Below are 19805 nucleotides of genomic sequence, written 5' to 3' on the forward strand. Positions count from 1 at the left end.
CACAACACTCGCCGGGGCCCTACGCTCATCATACGGGCCCCCCGCGGATTCCGCACGGAGCTTAACCCCAACGTGCCAATTCATTTCACCTCGCGCCGGCGTTAGGCCTGGTTTATGGTAGCATTTACAATTATAATCGGCCCGTTCGGTCGCGATGAATGAGAAATAAAAGGCCGGACGGAAAGGAGACGCACGATACGAAAACGAAGGTGAACGGCGCGGAATCCCTGAAGGTGAAGGTGGAGGAGAAGGAAAAGGAGGAGGAGGAGGAGGAGAAGGAGGACCTTCTCTCGGACCCCACGGCACCTCCGTTTCATCGCGGACGCCGGAGAGAAAAGTTATCGTCACCGTTTTCGTGCTGCGGCAATAACTATTACTTATTCCGCGCGAAGGGAGAGCGTTTAAGTATCAACAATTTCGAAGAGGTGAGTAGCGCGATAAGTAAAGAAGAAAAGAAAGGAAAAAAAGAAACGATGCCAGCGAAATTTCGCGGCGCAGAGCTGTGGGGCAATCGCGTCATCGAATCCGTTATGAAAACGAAAATTATTGTCCGATTGCCGTGTCGGGGCAATGATGATCATTCATGTAAGAAAGAGTCGGCGATCGCGTGTTTCTAAAGAGGACATTGTCAACCCTTTGCATTCGGAACTGTATCCACTCGAGCGAAGTGATGTGAAATGAGGATATCCCTCAGAGGTTCTCTCTCTCTCTCTCTCTCTCTCTCTCTCTCTCTCTCTCTCTCTCTCTCTCTCGCTCTCTCGTTCTGAGCATTCTCCGAATATTTTGGAGGTATTTCCTGAGAATAAGAATATTTAGACAACATTCTCTGAAGCCGAAGATATTCTAGGAATGTATCTAAAAAAAAGCGGTATTTCATCAGAATACGTATTGTCTAACTTTATAAAAAATTATTTTACAAACGCTACACGTACAAAAGTGATAGCATTACGAAAGTGTATTTTCAGACATGAGTTTACTTTTGCCATCACATTTAATTTCTCTACGTAGTACTTGATATAATTCAACGTTAATCTAATTTTCAAACACTCTCCTTCATGACATAACTACGAAAAAAAATTATTTTGGTAGGAAAAGTTGGCGACTTCTAGATAGTAAAAAAAAGAAGTTAATTCAAGGCGATAATGGAAGTGAAGGCAGGATATACATTTCACGAACGCGTAATATAATTCCGGATTAAGAACACATCCACCCAATTATCCCTTCTGGGAAAAAGATGATTGTCTCGGCGACGGAATTTATGATAGAAAATATATTGCCCGTCGCGGGCCATCCATTTCACCAATCAATTCTTCGATTGCGTTCGACTGCGCCCGATTACGATCTACCTTCGTGGACGTGGCGTGACACCTTCGATGGGATCCCGAAGAAAAAAAAAAGGAAGACCGCGGATCAAAAGAAAGGGGGGAGGGCGAGAGAAAGAGGAGATTCTCTTCGGGAATCATCGGGCTCCGGGGTCAGGGACAGTGTGTGTGTGAAAAGGTTTCAGGCAGCAGGTGTCTTCGGGCGCGGAGAGATGAAAATCTCGCGTCGGTATTTATCACCCAAAAAACCCCAGCCACGCCTATACTTCGCTGGCCACAAATCAATCAATGAGGAGAGGAGACGCGGCCTTTGCCGAAGAAGATGTGGGCCGAGCGGTTTTTATTGGATATGATATCCATCGATTTATACGTAACCAAAGTAGACGGACAATAAAAGAACACTGACGAAACACCGTGTAACTCTGTCAGTCTTAAGAGTCAGCAATTTTTATCTTATCGACTGAAGTTCTTAATCCTTTTTTCGCAATCCTTCTTTCGCAAAAAGATTAAATTTCCAATTTTAGAATTCTAATATTGTTTGATAAAAATATTTATATAATAAGCTATTTTCAATAGAAAATAAATTGTTGGCTCAATCTGTATAATAAGACACATTTAAAATTAATCCATGTAATAAATAATAAATAACAGAAGATAATAAATTTTCTAAAAACGATACTTATGCGTGTAAGGGAGCTGTTGTGGTCCCCTTCGAAAAACATATAAAATATGACGAATTAATTAAAAATTATGGCTGATGGAGAAATTAATTGTGCTCACGAAGAAGCTGTAGTATCCACAAAAGTGAATTTTATTTAATATCCTTTTAGCATGTGGTAGTAAAAAAAAAGATGGAAGACCTGTACGAGGAGACCTGTTGAAGATTGTTAATGGCCAGCGTGAAAGGAAAAGAGGAAAATATTGTCCGAGTTCCGACTTCCTCGAGATAACCGGGGCAAGTTTAATCCTATGATCGTGAATCGAGAAACGAGCGAGTCAAATCGTCGTGCCCAATCGGCCTTTTGTATACAACCCACAGGTTGGCTCATTTGTCGTGTTAATAATTATAAGAAGGTGTGACCCCTCACTCGTTACACCTCTCTCTACGGACAGTCATATTTATGAATCTCAAGCCGTGAATCGAATCCTTAAGTTCAGGTATTCCCAACTTGCGTGACGTCACCGATATCTTTTCCTCAGCATTATCATTAATTTACTTTCCCGCGTGCCTAATTTCTTTTAACTGTTACATCATTATAAGAGCTTATGTTCCACTCGTTACTCATTATTAATTGTTACGACTTTTATAAATGAAAACAATTTTTTTTTTAGTCTTATACCGTGTTTTTGTCTTTCTATTTTTAAGAATTAAATATATACATCATTTTTCAATAAAATAATTGTTATAACACATTGCATTTGAGTCAGGATATGTTAAATCAAGTTGGGAATCTCTGCTTTCGAGGTATATATACCGGGTCTCCTGGAACCGCGGGGGGCAACGTAAACTAACCGCCGGTTAATTATTGTCCTCTCGCTCGGCGGGTCCAGAATTCCCCTCCACAAGTGATTCGCGCCCCCCTCCCCTCTTCCACAGGGCCTCACACGGGCACGGTGGCTGCACTGCGACAGTGGAGGCGGGATATGGCCGAAACGATGAAGGAAAAGAGACAGAGAGAGAGAGAGAGAGAGAGAGAGAGAGAGAGAGAGAGACAGAGAGAGGGGGAGGGGAGGCCAGAGGGGAAGGCAGTCGTCAAGGAACTCGAGGACTCCCGAAGGCCCGCTAAAAACCAGAACTACCGTGGTAGCATTCAATTAGCCTCACGGCATGTGAAATATTATTGTCCGCCTCGCTTCATACACTCGATTTTTAAAAGGGGAGAAAGAAAGGCATTACGGCGACCTCCTAACATATTTCACCACTGAATCATCCCTCCCCTCCCCGCTCGGTCCTCTCTCGCCTCCCGCCTTTCCGTTGCTCGGCCATCGTTGCTGCTCGACCACCGAGAAGTTCTTCGCGGGCAATCGTCCTGCGATTTTTGCCACCCGGTTTTGCGTGTTTTTGTTCTTTTCGAGTTCCGCGCGCGAAAATCCAAGAGAAGCGAGCACTTGACCGAATGCAGTTTCTTGCATTTCGTGGTTGACTGACTGGCTGGCTGATTGTGTCGTAAAACAAAATGCGATTGACAATAACTAAAGATGTACATGCGGTGTACCTAATTTTATATTATAATAAATACAAGCCATAAGAAAGACATTACGCATTTATAAAAATAGATAAAAAGTCACTTTCACAAATTATTGTTAATGTCATAGATTTCAAGCATTTTTATATTAGAAAACGATTAATATAAGAATTAATATAAAAAATACGTGGACATATACTTATCTTAACTGTTTAATAATATTTAATTAATAAACAAATTTAGTTAACAATATAAATCAAGAGTACATACAAAATGATAATTTTAATAAGAAAGTAGAGAGGAGAGATGGCTAGCTCATATAAATCCAAACTGGCTTATTTTCTTATTTATTTACTGGTGACGACAAGGTTTTAATAATTATTAATAATTTAAATAGTTTTAAAAAGATTTAGAGCTTTAATAATATATGTCTCATCAAACATATCAATATTACATAAAAAACTTCTTTAAAACTGTAGATAAAAGCAAAAAAAGTTTAATAATACTTAATCAAAGTAAACATCTCTATTAAGTTTTATAAATAGATCTCTTATATACTTGTATAAGAATAAGCAAACATCATCAGAGTAGCAGCGATTTACTCGAAATTCGAAATGCACGTAACTAACTTATTCTGATGGAAAGACACGAATTTCCAGCGTGCTTAATCGTGGGAAACGACAATTTCCTCGATCTCATTGTTCCTACTCACAATAAGAGGGAACGCGGCGGATAATGCCGCAATACGATTCGTAACGCGATGCGCGTGTCGCAATCGCTCTGCCGTGAAAGTCTTCCAAACTGAAAAGGCCAAATTTGATTGGCTTCGATCCGTCTTACACCAAAGGATCGATATAATGTCCGAGCAATTGCGTTTTCCACGTATTCGAGCATGGAATTCTTGCACTCATATAGTATTGTGATATTTTAAGATTTTAATTCCAAAATTTGTTGAAGCTTATTCAATAATATTTTTAAAATGAAAAATTTTCAAAATTTTTGTACGCTAGATTTTATTAGATTTTCCATTTTTGAATCTTCAAGTCTAACACACAAATATACACGTCATACACAAATAGGTTTTAAATTAGAATACTTTCTACATATATATATGTGTTGAATAACATTTTTGGAAATTGGATTTGGATTTTCACAAATATCGTGAAACTTAAACAATCCTAAACTTTAATGCTAATTATTAAATTATCTAAATAAAAGGATAATTCAATATACGAATACGTGACGATATGCAAAAGTGATATTCATCGATGAAATTCTGCACTGTACGAGCCGTAACAATTACGCTAATGCAGCCGTTGTAATTGAAACGATCAATTCCCAGCAGTCCTTTCCAAATGCGAGCTAAGCGCGCCAGTCACGAACGAGATAATAGCAAACCGCAAATTTTCTTAATGACAGACTTCTTATTCGACATAAGGTAGCCGGCAATTAACTATGCATGATAAATAGATGCGGATAAACTGCGCACAAAATCATTCAATAAAGGAAACACGTGAGATAATTTAGACTTACACTCGGAAGGGATAATTGGAATGATTATTGGAATAAATGTGATATAACAATTTTGCAAAATGAGAATAAACAATTGTTATCTTAATAATTTTACCAGACTATGTTTAGAAAAATCAAGATTCTCCTTTTAAAAAATTTCTTTAAAATCCATTAATAATTTTTCATTGTAGCAATTTATAATTATTATAATAATTAATTTTACCAACATTTTTATGATAAATTTCAATCATCGCCAAAAATTCAACAAAATATAAAATAAACACTGTATACATACGAATTAATGTGTACTAATCAATTTATTTTGATTAATTTAACATTAAGTAAATTCAATTGTGCAATTAGTAAGCATATTGATAAATCTTTTGAAAAGAATTCATTCCTAAAATATGAATTGCAAAAAATGAAAAGTGTTAATTTAATTTTCATGATGATGTTTTGATTTGTTGTGAAAAAATATGGCATAATGTGTTTGGAAACTAAAAATCAGGTATCTTTCATCATTAAATAACGTCTGTGAATTTATAAAACGGTACTGTATATATTATCGTATTAACTATCTCAGATATGCTAAGTCGCCTATGTATTTCCGTTGACTTCCGGTGGAATATCAGAAACGCTAGATGGTGGATGATGGACTAACCGACTAACTGGGAGTAATTAATAAGCTCCCGGGTAGGCATCCATAATCCAAATGGCGGTTCCCTAACTTCGTATGAGTTAAAGACGAACCCAGTTGAATTAATTAACGCGCACATCGTGAATTCCGAAGTAGAGATAATTAATTTTTAAGCCTAACCATGCTAATTGATCGGAATTGCGACGCGCGCACACGCGAGTCTTTCAATCGTTCTCTAATATGCACACGGCAGGATTGAATTACGAAGTCGTCGATAAATAACAAATAGCATTTTATATTACTTAAAGAATTAAATAAATCAGATTCATTTGTAAAATAATATTCAGAAGTTTACACAGAGCTTATTGTTTCATAATTAAGTTAAAATAATAACGGCAGGATTGAATTACGAAGTCGTCGATAAATAACAAATAGCATTTTATATTACTTAAAGAATTAAATAAATCAGATTCATTTGTAAAATAATATTCAGAAGTTTACACAGAGCTTATTGTTTCATAATTAAGTTAAAATAATAACGGCAGGATTGAATTGCGAAGTCGTCGATAAAAATAACAAATAGCATTTTATATTATACTTAAAGAATTAAATAAATCAGATTCATCTATAAAATAATATTCAGAAGTTTATATCAGGGCTGATTGTTTCATAATTAAGTTCTAGTCGCGATTAAGTTTTAATCGCGTTCTTAGCATTACATAATATTCATAAATTCCTAATTCAACAAATTTTAATAATAGATTCATAAATTCAATGATTTAGCAAAGCTCAATAATTTTCGACACATACCTTCCAATCAAATAATTTTTTTTTTTTTTCATTTGTCCGTATAACGACTCGTAACTCTTCCTGGAAAAGAAGTAAAGCCAACATATGGGTTTGACAGGCCTGGAGCCGTTTGTTCCACGGTTAAACAGCTTGACGTAAAAAACGACGATTCACGCAGCTCGTCGACAGAGTCAGACCTGCCTATCGCTCCATCGAAAGATACGAACGCCCAGGATGATACTCCAACATCCTGTCGCCGTTAAAATGCGCGTGGAAGGATAACGATAAGGGTGCTGCCATCTGCCAGGTCTCAGCCACCCCAAGGAGGAAGTGAGAGCAGGCGCAAAGGTGTGCAGCTTGCACTGAGGAGGATCCAGGATCGCAGAATCGGCGACGAGAGTCGGCCGAGATGGCAAGAAGTCGTTACGATGGCGATGGCGGAGAAAGCAGAGAAACTAGGAGGTGAGAGGAGGAAGAGGAGGCGGCAAAGGCAACGGTGAAGAGCAAGAGGTAGGGGAGGATGAGGCGTGTAATACGGTGCCTCTCCTTGCCGTCGACTTGTCCGCCAGATCGATTCGTTGGAGGAAAACGTCGGTCTCGAGAATTTCACGGGGATTACCACACTCGAACGGTTCTGCAAATCTCTCTCTCTCTCTCTCTCTCTCTCATCCTCTCACCGCGTAATAACGCTTCCCGAGAATTCCGCGTTGCGTGAAGAAAAATTGGTTGGACGGATGACGAGATTATACTAACGAGAGTGGCAAACAAGTTTACTCTTTTCATTCGTAATTTTATCTTAATCTTATAAATTATCATCTGTCGAAATTCTGTAATCTAATCGCATGTTATTTAGTCACCACAAAACGAAGGATGTCTGTGACGATTGACGATCATCGAATGAGCTGTGCTATCCTAAGTTTCTAATTGTATCTTTATACAATCTGATGCGTATAAAACCGTTACACGGACAGGGGAACAATGGAGATATTTATGGTCCTGGCAACAGGCTTTCTTTCCCTTCCCTCATTCCCTCGGACATCTTTTCCGTTGTCATTTCCTCTGCAAGTTGTACAAACGTGCACTTTGCAAGTCAGAAATGTGATCATCTCCGGTGGATTTCTTCAAATGTCAACGTCGGCGATCATGCTGCAGATAGTAACATCCTCCGCCGTCGCATTCGCTCACTCACGTCAAAGGGATTAAATCCTTAAGAACCGAGGCAGATGGTTTCTACATTACGCATTACCCGTGTTACGTATCGCATCTACAGTTTATTCTGCAGCGTAATGCGCGCAGCGTCATGAAAACATTCAGGTAGCACTGCTAGCGTAAGCCGCGCTAACTCGATATCGCCGTCATCTTTTCCACGTCAGTACTTAGGCGCTAAAGACGCGATCGTCGATGATCGATTCTCGCGGGAGAAAGAGACGAGAGAATGGGAGGGGGGAGGGGGGGGAGGGTGCAAAAAAAAGGATGCGCGATACCGGGGCTTCTATTCCGACACTCGCGTGTATCAGTAGACCCATCTAAATCGTCCGGGAACGTGGTCCGGTTAAGCCGCGCTGGATTGGCGACGGTGCGCGGGGGTTGCGAGCGCCGGGAAGGAACGTAGAGGAAGAGGAGGATGAGCGGCGGAAAGAGCCGAGTAGAAGGCGATGGAGGAGGATGAGGTGAGGTCCTCGGGTCGCGTGACGGGGCTCGGCGGGAAGGGTTGCCCCGGAGATTGGTGGAAGCACCTAGCACGAGGAGCTCGCGACAGGAGCAGCGTTGCCATCGGGTTGTCTGGCTGATTTCCCGCTTCGAGTCGAGTGGAGTCGTCCTTTTAGTGATCCCCAGAGAAGCCCGGAGACCGGTGACGGGAAGGGCAGAGAGGAAGAGAGAGCGAGAGAGCGAGCGAAAGAGAGAGAGAGAGAGAGAGAGGGAAAAGGGGAGAAGAGAGAGATTCGTGCGGGTTGAGCGGGCTTGCCGGAAAAGCAGTGGGGTGCGCACGCGAGGGTGCGCGATGCGGGGGCGGCAGTGCCGATGGCGGTCGGTCGGGGAAACGTTTGGGGTTGACGGGGGTCGGTGGGAAGGAGCGCCGGAGCGTGTAATTGAGTCCCGTGCGCGATCGCTACTTTATCGACCCCCTTATGCCACCCCCTTCCCGCGTACGTTGTTGCCCCCCTGTACCCCGATCCGCCACCCCCGCGACCGATGGAAGCCGGTATTTCACCCCTGTGTGTGAGGGTCACCCCCCCCCTCCCCTTCCCTGTCGCGTCCTCGCCCACTCCGCGTCGTTCTCGCCACCCCGTTGTCCCTCTCTCCGGCTCTCCTCCTGTCGTCCTCGCTCGCTCGCGCGTTTGAGAGGGCGCGTATAGCGTCCCTCTGTATATATGTATCTTAGCGTCGACGACGACGACAGCGACGACGACGACGACGAGGTCGAGACGGGCGCCGTCGAGTACCGGGGGACGCGCCAGTCAAGTGTGTGTCAGCGTGCCCGAAATTGATGGAAACGAGCTGCCGGCCCTCCGCACATATTCCTGCGAGATATCAGTATCGCGATGGATATATACACGCCAGAACTCGAATATTTTTAACATTGCCCAGCGACGAAATGTTCAGCTCTCAAAAATATAATCGTCGATGTTTTACAAACGATATGCAAACGTAAATTATATAGAAAATATTTCGCAATTCCTTGAGCTTTTCTAGTGGAAAAATTCGTTATCGAAACTATCGCAAGGATCAGCCTCGCGCTCGATGACACACACTCAACCGTCTTAATCGGGAGATATAAGAAACTCTTATTGCGAAATGCGACGCTATCCTGCTGCTTTGCATATCGAGCCACACAATCTTTTTCGTATTAGATATCACGTTGCCGTTTGGATACAATGGATCCTGTTGTTGTGCGGGGGAAATAGCCCTTTCAATGGCGCGATATCGCGGTGGCTTTATACGACCCCGGCCACAATTTGCACCAAAGATGAAACTGCCTCCGCAGGCGCCATCGAGCGTACGCGTGGCAGCCAATTGCGTACTGTAAAATCCATATATACCGCTATTACGGACGAGCATATATCAATGTACGCACATCAGGGATGCGCGAGACTCAAAGTGCGTAGTTACACGCCGTTACCATCGAATCGCTCGTTTGTCAAATTTTCAGATCTCTTTGCTGCTCCACTTCCCTCCCTCCTGCTCGATTTGTCGAGCTTATCTCGAGCCTTGATGAATTGCTGATGCGAATTCAGTAGTGGTATCAATCAAAAATTTCCGAATCGTATTTCGCAAGAATATTAGACATTAATCTAACGTAAGTCACGCGACAAAAATATTTTCTAATCACCAATGAAATTGTTGGAAAATATATTTTTATCGTTTGTTCTCGTTAATAATGAACGTAAGAAATTTGCAGCATAAATAATTTTTGTATGAAACTCTCTACGTCCCAACTCGCAGTTATATGTATATATGTACACGTGTAAGCGTGTAATTGACGTTGAGATAAATTTCGTAATATCAGCACATTAAGAAGCAATACACGGCAAGACTTATTTACGGAAATTTTCTATAATTCCAATGCAAATACGCAACGCGGGCGATGATGCAAACCGATGGAAGATCAATGATACATCAGGCGCTCTCGCGAATAATTAGCATACTTTTACGTAATGAATGCTTACTCGCGTTCTGAGGCATTTCTCATTTCCTGTCCCGCAATTACAGTGAAACTATGATGGCGCATTTTGGCGCTTTCTCCTGGGAAACGATCGATCTTCCGAACGGTCATTAACTGATTGGAAAACGTACGTGTTCGTTACATGGCGACCGAGCAACGAAAGGGTTGCGGCAATTTGCAACGAAATTAAATTGATTCAGTACATAAGGGAGATGATATGGAGGCATGACACGAAACGTCACGGCTCTACTGCTCCTGTGCTTTTCCCGGCGGAGTCGAGGAGCCATGATTTATTCCGTGCCGTGTGCTTAACATTGCCATGCTTAACCCTTTCACATTCCCAACCTATTCTCCAATTTTCAATATATTATAGTTCTTCTCTATTCTATTTGTTTAAGAGTATAATTTAAACTAAAACAAATTTATAATTGTTTAAAAATTTTACAAAAATATTAGTTAAACAAAAACTTAAAACAAAGTAATTAAATATAATATCACAAAAAATATATCAAGACAAATTGAGATGATATTATAAATCCTAATTATAAAAAAAATCACTTAAAATTAAAATGATTTCTATTAATTCATGTAAATTTAACAAATAAAAACCTTTAAAAAAGTTATTTATGTAAACAGTAAATATTGTAATTTTATAGAAATTATTATATATTCAATAAACCGGTTGTGAATATAAAAAATATTGAATTAAATATATGTTGACGTATATTATAATGTACGTTAATGTATTTTTTAAATGTATGCTATTATATGTTTAATGTATAAATAAATTAAATGCAATCAAACTGACAGCATGATTTCAGGGAATTATTAAAGAGACATTCAAAGAATTAATTAGAAGGATTATTAATAGTAATATCCCGTTTTTTTTTTCTTAAGTATCAGAAATGATTTTGAGAATATTATTTTATATCACAATAATTACAAAATTTTAAACAGTGCAAGATATTTCTTATATATTACATGTTTACGTACAATTTCATTAATATATTACATGTCTGTAAAATATTTAATTTTGCAAATTAATTCCTAATTAGAACTCGACTCATAATTAAGGCCCTCACCTCATCCCACAAAATTTTAAATATGACTTTTTAAAACATTTCAATCTACATTCAGAAAAAGTGTGTGAGAGAAGAGGGGAGGGAAGAGAAAGCGAAACGTTATAAGCGGCAGTCCAGCCACGAAACGTCACGGCTCATTTCTCTCCCGCGTGACAATGGAAGCTCGGAAAAGGGTATTAAAGGTTGGTTGCGGGACGTTAAAACAGAGAGCGGAAAAAATGCGAACCGATTACGTGGAGAGAGTAGAGGAGAGAGAGAGAGAAAAAGATTAAACCCTTCAGTCCCGCGAGATCCTTTAAGACGAGAGAGCGGCCGATGCGCATAATAGAGAAATGATTTGATTAAAATGTAAAGGAGGCACGGACCTTCTGTTTGCGCATTTCACGGTCCGCCTGTAAAAAGCACGACGCCACCCGTTAGACAGATGGCAGTCGCCGCACTCAATGGCCTGAGAAATTGGATCGCGTTTTAACTCCCTTACGTTTTCAGGTTCGAGGTGCAGATACCGACGCCGTTGCCTTGCAGCGAGAGGCAACGTGCAGACGAGGGAAATCCCAATTCCGAAGAAACGACGTTTCCTCCCTTCGTATTCGCCCACTCCGCCGTCTTACACGTTTCTCCAAATCGCAACTCGTCGTCCTTATCGAACGCTGTATATCCTACCGAGAGACACGCCCCGTAAAGAACGCAGCTTCCGAAAATGTTGAGAGAACAGAACTCGAATCAATTTGATATAAAAGCTTACGTCATTTTACGATTCAGAGCGAATCGTAATTTACTGCATTAATTACGATATTTATATAAATTACAAGTCAAATGTCTCATTTAAATGTGAGATTTTTTAATTGTTAAGATGTAATAATATGCGACAACATATAAATTCATATTCGAATGAAATTGCAGATTATTGTTGTGACTAATACACATATGTAGAATAAGTCAAGTTTAATTGCACCGTTAAACGCAATCGTCTGGAAATATATATCGCATATATATGTGTGTATATAGACCGCATAAATAAATTCGAGAACGCAATTTACAAATGAACGTCATCTGGATAATACGGCGCGGATGGTAAAAAGCTGGAAGAACGCTCGTGTGGCAAATTGTGGCGGGCACGCATGCTTTAGTCTAATCACAGACCGCGCGACTAGGAGCAATTTTCGTTATGACGAGCAATTAAAGGGTGGAGTGGGTGGTAATTTCCTATAAATTGTGTCCTACGGCGGCGCTCACGTAACAGACGTGAACGGACGTAACGCGGCCGTATAACCGTGACCGACGATCGACTGACCGTGCGTCAGATAGACGCGGAAGATCCTCGTGGGAACGGCGACTAAAGCATCAGCATGACAGTCACGGAGATAGTTATAGTGACGGCGATGGCCGTAGCGATAATATTAACGAGCCTGAATGTGGAATAGACAATGATATCGACGATACTAAATGGATTGACATATAGACAAGATCACTGGCAAGGCCGACAGAGCGATAATGTTGCCGGTGATAATGGAGTAGTCACGTCGCAATCGGTGATAATAGTAATGATAACGGTACTAGCGTTAATAGTGATGACGATGGGGTGACGACAGAAATAGGGACACGTATGGATAGTACAACATTTCTTTGCCCCCCGCCGCAAAGTGCTCTTTGCAGCGATCTAATTTTGTCTTCTACGATAGAGGAATTGAAGATTTTATCGTCGCACTCTCTGATTGTATTCTATTTTCTTGTCCCTCGGTACAGTTACGAGTTTATTAATCTAGGAGTTTCAAGTGCGATAGCGGCAAGTATAGTAACGACACCGTCGGTGATGGTAGCGACAGCGATACCGCTGGCAGTGGTGCGGTCGCGCAAGCCACACCGTGTCGTTACGCCGCGCGTCGCATTTAGTGGCCGGGATCATCGGTAGCGCGCGGATGTTGGGAAGTAGCGGCTCCTCGTATTGTAATCTAATCGAATGGAATGGATCGTCCGTTGGTGTGTGCCTTCTCTCGGGCGAGGTTCCTTCCTTCTCCGCCACCAGGAAGGAAGGAAGAAAATTCGAGAGGGCGAGAGGAGAGAGAGAGAGAGAGAGAAAGAGCGCGTGAAGGAACCAAGGACAGAAACGGAAGCGGGCGATGAGAGAAGAGGGAGAACCCCGAGCCGTTCGTGTGGGTGGACAATCCGGGTTCTCGGGAGCAGAAGGTGATACGGAGGCACGGTCCAGCGGTTACCAGCAGCCCTGGTGGTAGGAGGCAGGACCGCAGCCCGGTGGGAGAAAAGGCGAACCCCGAGGAGGGGGCACGAAGAACGCGGTGGGGATACCGATGAACCATCGGTGAAATGGACGGACGAGGAGGGTGGACGAGGGGGGACAAGCCTGGTGGCAGCAATCACCGTGAGTGGGCGACACGCGCTTCTCGTGGGTTATCAGCCTGATGAGGCACTCCGACCTTCCCTCGCCACCCTCTTTCCCTCCCTCTCTCTCTCTCTCTTTCTCTCTCATTCTTTCTCTCGCCCTCTTTCGAAATCTCTCCTCGTCTGACGCCGTTGCAAGCCGAGGAGCGGAAGTTTATCGACGGAACTTTATACCTACACGCGCGCGTCTCTCTGCGCTCGCCCAAGCTGATGGGCTCCTGGAAAAATCTAGGGCGAACGCTTCTGCCTTCGCAAACTATTCTCTATCTCACAGTACTGACCCGCACTTCTTACATGCTTTTGACACTGTCGACATGGGTTACATCATCCGCAAGTCTACTAAAGTATCTTTTACAAAAGAAATAACTGTCATTCAAATGATCATCCAAATATCAGGAAAAATCCAAGAAATTTGAGAATAACGTTTCTAACGATATTAAGAAGTACGAATTCGAAAAGTTGAATATATCAGCCGAAAGATAACAGCTTCAAGTTTTCTCCTGGTGTAAAATTAACGGCCAAACAATTGAAATAAATAGTGAACTCTAAAAGGACTTGTATAATTGAAAATAGCCGGACACAAACTCGAGATCGAGAAATTCCTGAAATTTAAAAGACTCGCAAAGTACAACAATACCAAGAACCCAAGATACTTGAGGAAATCGCGAAGCTAATATCGTATCTAATCGCCAAATGCTTTTCTTCCAGCTCGAAGCGGTACCTTGTTTCGCATCATACGATCGCCGTAGTGAACGGTAATCGAGCGGAGGTTTCGACTTTGCCGGGGCTGGACCGCAACCCCTGTCGCGAGGCAAAACACGCTATCTACGCTAAACGCTCGCTTCGGAGTTTCGCCATATGACGCTAGCGATCGAGTGAGCTCACTCGCGGAGGGGCTGGTAATGACGACAAGGGTCGCGCGGCGACGTTGCCCCTGCGACATGTGGCAGTGTCGTATAGCTCGAGCCAAAACAATTTGTATTAAAATGAGCGTTGCCTCGCGGCCACCGGCGATTTCGTTAGAAATTGCGAGGAGGAGAGTCGGAGACAAAGCCCGCGGCATATACACACAATCGCGTGCACGCACGTTTCCCCGAATACATACGGAACGTTCCAATAAAGACTTATGTAAATTTTAGTACAGTGAAACTGAAACTGCGGCACGTCCGGCATCAGTTAAATTAAGAATATTCATAATTGGAAATTTTTTAATTACAACGTAGATTGCTGTCGTAAGTTATAAAACGCATTGCAGTCTGCTATTACGAAACTTCATAAAATATAGATAATCAACTTTCATTTAAACTATCGTCATCTTATATAATTTTATGTAGATATTTCTTGATATTTTATATCAAATAATTAGATTTTAATCATTTATCTATAAGAGAAAGTTAAATTATGATATTAAAAACAGATTTGACAAATAAAATCCCTATTATTCATCCTTTATTGAAAAATCCTTTAAATCTCAACCACATGTACCGATCAAATAATCAAATTAAAAATAACTTTCATATAAAAACGGTGCATTTCATGCAGTGGCTCTGCAATAATGATCGTAGTACCGAGATGCGTCGACTTAGCGCGTGCGTGCTCCAATCTGTACATGGCTTTACGCGGAAACCGCGCGAAGTCGTGAAGCTTTCTTCACGCATGCCTGAGCCGATCGATGCAGCCGCCGCGTTCGACTGCTGTCACCTTACCCAGTCAGCTTCCTCCTGACAGCTTCACTAAAAATTCTCATGGGCTACGCAATATCAGATAACGCGAAAAAAATAGCGAACCTTAAAAAATTCCTTCCATATTCTCATAATAAGAGACGGGATGTCTTTCGATTCAAAACTCGATAAAGTAACTAAATTCCGTCAAATTATGAATTCAGTCATTAATTCAATCAATATTCGGAATAACCACTCGATAGAGAGCTAAAAGAGAAGTTTGAAGAGAAGAAGTTAAAAAATCTCTCGGAAATTATTGATGCAAAGTTAATCAATCAATTATTGATGCAAAGAAATCAATTCGCACTTATTATTAAGTTCTCTCCTTTTGATAAAAGTGCGCATTTTAAAAAGACGGTGTTCGGAAACAATTTAATGCAACATTCGTTGACATCAGAGATTTCGGCCAGGTACTTGAGTATAATAAACTCATGAGCGACGTAGCAGACGCGAGCGATAATGGCTGCTCTCGCGCGCGACGGCGGGAGAGAAAAGTCGCCGTCTGATCTCTTTAAAGGCCTGTTGGCCGTTTAAAGAAGACTGTAAAGGGTCGATACGAGGAGCCGGGGCCGCGATTACGGCGCGCACACGGGCGTGCGATCGCCGCCGAAAACTGTCTCGACGCGGTCGAGTGGCTGGCAGAGAGGGCTGGGCTTCTGCTACCAGAAGCTTCGGCTACCACGCACCAACTGATAACGTTGCAGACAAGTGGCACGTGTCGCCGGCGCTTCCTTCAAAATGGCAGACAATGATGCACTTAGCGGAATCGACGTACGGGATACAAACCAAACCACAGAGTACGGTTTCTGATAAAATTCATTTTTAGAGTGCACGCGCCGCGTGCTTTCTCACCCCGCCATGTGACAACATGTCTCTCGTGTGTATAAAAATGCAGTAGTAATTTGATATTATGATTATCGGGATATGAACTTACAAAAAAACGTTACAACTTTAAAAGATAATAATGTCTAGTGTTCTGTAGACATATATCGTCTTCTGAAAAAACTTTAGTAAGATTCTGGATCATGAAACTTCTGTTTTACATATTTCTATTGATATATATATATATATATATATATATATATATATATTTAAAATCATTGAGAGAATAAATTAAATTATATAGTTTAGTAAAAATAACTAAATATATATTATTTTATTGTGTTATAAAATGTATATGTAGAGTAGATATTAATAAATTAGAAAAGGTCACGTACAATCCGAAATATTATACAATGTTCTACGACAACCGTGATTTTCAGAGAGTAAATTTTATAAGAAAATTTCCTTTGCGCGTGTATTCTCAATCACAGAACTTATTCTTTTAGCATTAAACATAGATTTCTATTCACCAAAATTTGTACGATTTAAGGGTGGGTGCCTTATTCAAATATGCTAGAAAATCATGTCACGATTGGAGAACCTCGCTCAGCAATCGGATATACCAGCCGTGGTATAGCCAGATCATGTATGCATCACAACAGTCCTGATCCTGACCGGCAGCGAAAGGCAATATCGGTGTCCTTCGCGAAAATCGTGGCTGATTCCGGAATATTTGAGAAGGGCACATTCGTTCCCGGTTTTTATGATGTCCATTCTTTTAGTACTCGAGTGGCCGTAGCTCTTAAAATCCTCCCCGACGACCAAGGGTCCTTCTGATACCCGGCGAGGGTCCCCCGTGGGAACGTTTTCCACATATTTATACCCTCCTATCTAAACTTTAGATTTTTGGATTGGCCGCGGCGATTTATGATTATCGTGTACCCCGTACGCATCGCGATTTCCTAATCTCCGCTCTCTTCAAGGTTTCTTTCAAACCTCACCCTCTTTCTTGCGCCATATTTCGCTTGTACTTTGTTAACCTCTTTCTAATTTTTATAAAAATTTAAATAACTCCCGCGTGTTTTTTTTTTTTTTTTATATCACTTGCAAAGTGATAGCATTCAAAAATATAATTTTATAATTGAAATTATATATAAACCATGACTAGAAGGTACACAAATATTATTGAAACTCTAAAAGTTATAAATGTAAATTTTATGCATCTAAATTATAGTACTATTAAATTTTAAATAAAAAAATAGGATAAAAATATAAAATAAATTATCTTGATTATATTAAAAGTGCAACTTAAGTCTCGCTGATAACTGTAATAACTGTTCATATTAGTAAATTATATCGTAGAGAGACATTAAAAAGATACACGCATAGATAAATATCATGCCATATAATTTAATCATAACTTTCTTCATCCTACTTTTTTCAAAAGAGTTAAATTCACGACTGCACGCATGTGAATCGGAAATTCGCTTGGAGCACACGTTCCTACCTTCGTTAGACGCATCGCGCGTACGAAGGTATCTTGTAGATATCTCAGGCTGATCGCGAGGGCTACATCATCTATCGAAACTGCAATCCTGAATTACCCTGTAGGTTACGAACGACGGAGCATTCAGTCCTCGACATAGGGCTCGAGAGACAACGTGGGTGGCAACAATAGCTCTCTCTCAGGCGACCAGATTCTGGTGGCGCGACACGCATTGTACGGCCGCGGTTTGAAGGTGATTGATCACCGTTGCCGATCGCACGCACACGCGTGTGCCCCGGTCGAACGCTTCCACGCACACGGCCGCGCGCGTAAGAGCGAGCGCGGCTGACAACGAATCGCCCGTCGTTGTCGTCCAGATCTGGATTTTCGATGGGAGAAAACCGCGGGGGGTCCGCATCACTTGAAGGCCCCGATCCTGACTGATCGGGAAATAAAAGCGTAGCGACCAAGTGGGCCCTCGAGTAGCGGACGCGAGATTCACCGGGACTAATGGAGATTAAATTTTACTGCAATTTGTAAAGTTTAATCTAAAATCATTGTCATATTGAACCTCATCTGAGCAACTTTCCTTCAAGAAAAAGCAACGGCTTCTTGCGGCAAAAGTTATTTTTTTTAATTTTTTAAGAAATAAAAATAATTAAAATTTTGATTATACAAATAAGATAAATACTTAGTACATATTATATTTATTCATAAATGTATTACAAATCGCCTAGATAAAGATTAACATGATAAGAATATTTGTGAATTCAAAAACATTTCGCTTCTTTCATTGAATTATATTCATGTAAAAAATTGTTTGGATTAAATCTTTTGCTTTCTTTAGAAGGAGAAAGAAATCTTACTCAAATAATTTTTGTTGGATTTAATATACAATAACCCAATATTTAATTCTATTTGCAACAATTTTTAAAATCCTTAAAGACTGCTTTCTTTACGATGATCACGAAATACACGAGCTATAACTCTCAGAATGTCTCAATCTGAGGGAAAAATATATTTAGAACGCGTGTCGGAAGGAAAGTCGTTTGACGAAAAGCAGGATGCTTTAAGAAGCGGCTTGCCGAGTCCTGCATCGCTCGTGATGCATCGCACGGCATGCGGTTCGCCAATGTAATATCGCGTGTCCATTCTGAGGCCGGGTGTCTCTCCCATGCCGCTCGATTTTTCTCAAAACGAGCAAACGTTGCAAACAGGCAACGGCCACAGTGTGGTGCTATCGGAAAAATGCATACGTGCAAGAATTGTTGGGAAGCAAGAATTATTACAGAAATATTTTATGTCGTAACATGTCCCACTCTGATTTTATAATTATTTTGCCAGTCTTTTTTTCACCCCAGAGTTTTATATCTATTATTATTTTATACTTAATTTCCCCATTTTGTGCACAATTTACTCGTTATTTCTTACTTGCAATATAGAAACAAATCTTTCTCCGGTGTAATTAATAATAGTAAATGGTACATTTTGTTCTAACATCATTAGTATAAACTATTCAATTTATGTGCTACTCTAGCAAAAGTAAAAATGCAAAACTAATATGCATTACTAAAGATACAGGTATTATCCTCTCTCGGTAATCAAATAAATATAAATACAAATAATTTATTAATCGTATTATCTTCCTGTAACTGTCGAAACAAACATTTGCTTTGCATTCCGACTTCTCGGCGCATTTCAAACGATAGTTTACGAAACGGCCAAGATCGCTCGGATGTTAATTACATTTATTGCGTAGGGGAGAATTATGAAAAGTGCATGAATAATTCTCGCTCGTGTGCGAAGCGTGAAATTTACGAGCAGTACCAGTCGTTCGTTAACGGCGCGACCGTAAGCGTAAAAGTAAAGCGATTCGATTCGTTATCGGCCGTGCGGAGCGGGCAGAGAGATCTAAGAAGATCTTTTCTGCGGTAACGTATGTTCTCGCGAGAGCGCGGCACCCTGTTCACACAACAAATTTGCACGCAATTCTTCGCTCGCGTGCGTAAGAATAATTACGGTCGGATGTGTATCGTTGCACACACGCACGTACTTTTGCATGCGCTCATATAAGAACGTCCTTTCCCGAGTGATTCTTTGAGAAAAAGAGAGAGAGAGAGAGGGACAAATATTTTATCCTTTTGACAAAGTTCTCCGCGACTTGCTCTGTATAAGTTGCATGCC

The 19805-nt window shown here is 41.0% G+C and overlaps 1 pseudogene; it reads left to right on the forward strand.

Annotated features, from left to right (window-relative positions):
* The first annotated feature begins 1200 nt into the window (after nucleotides 1-1200).
* Nucleotides 1201-15068, forward strand: LOC114254897 (annotated as a pseudogene).
* The last annotated feature ends 4737 nt before the right edge of the window (nucleotides 15069-19805 follow it).

This window comes from Monomorium pharaonis, chromosome 1, assembly GCF_013373865.1.
Source record: "Monomorium pharaonis isolate MP-MQ-018 chromosome 1, ASM1337386v2, whole genome shotgun sequence".
NCBI classification, from domain to species: Eukaryota; Metazoa; Arthropoda; class Insecta; order Hymenoptera; family Formicidae; genus Monomorium; species Monomorium pharaonis.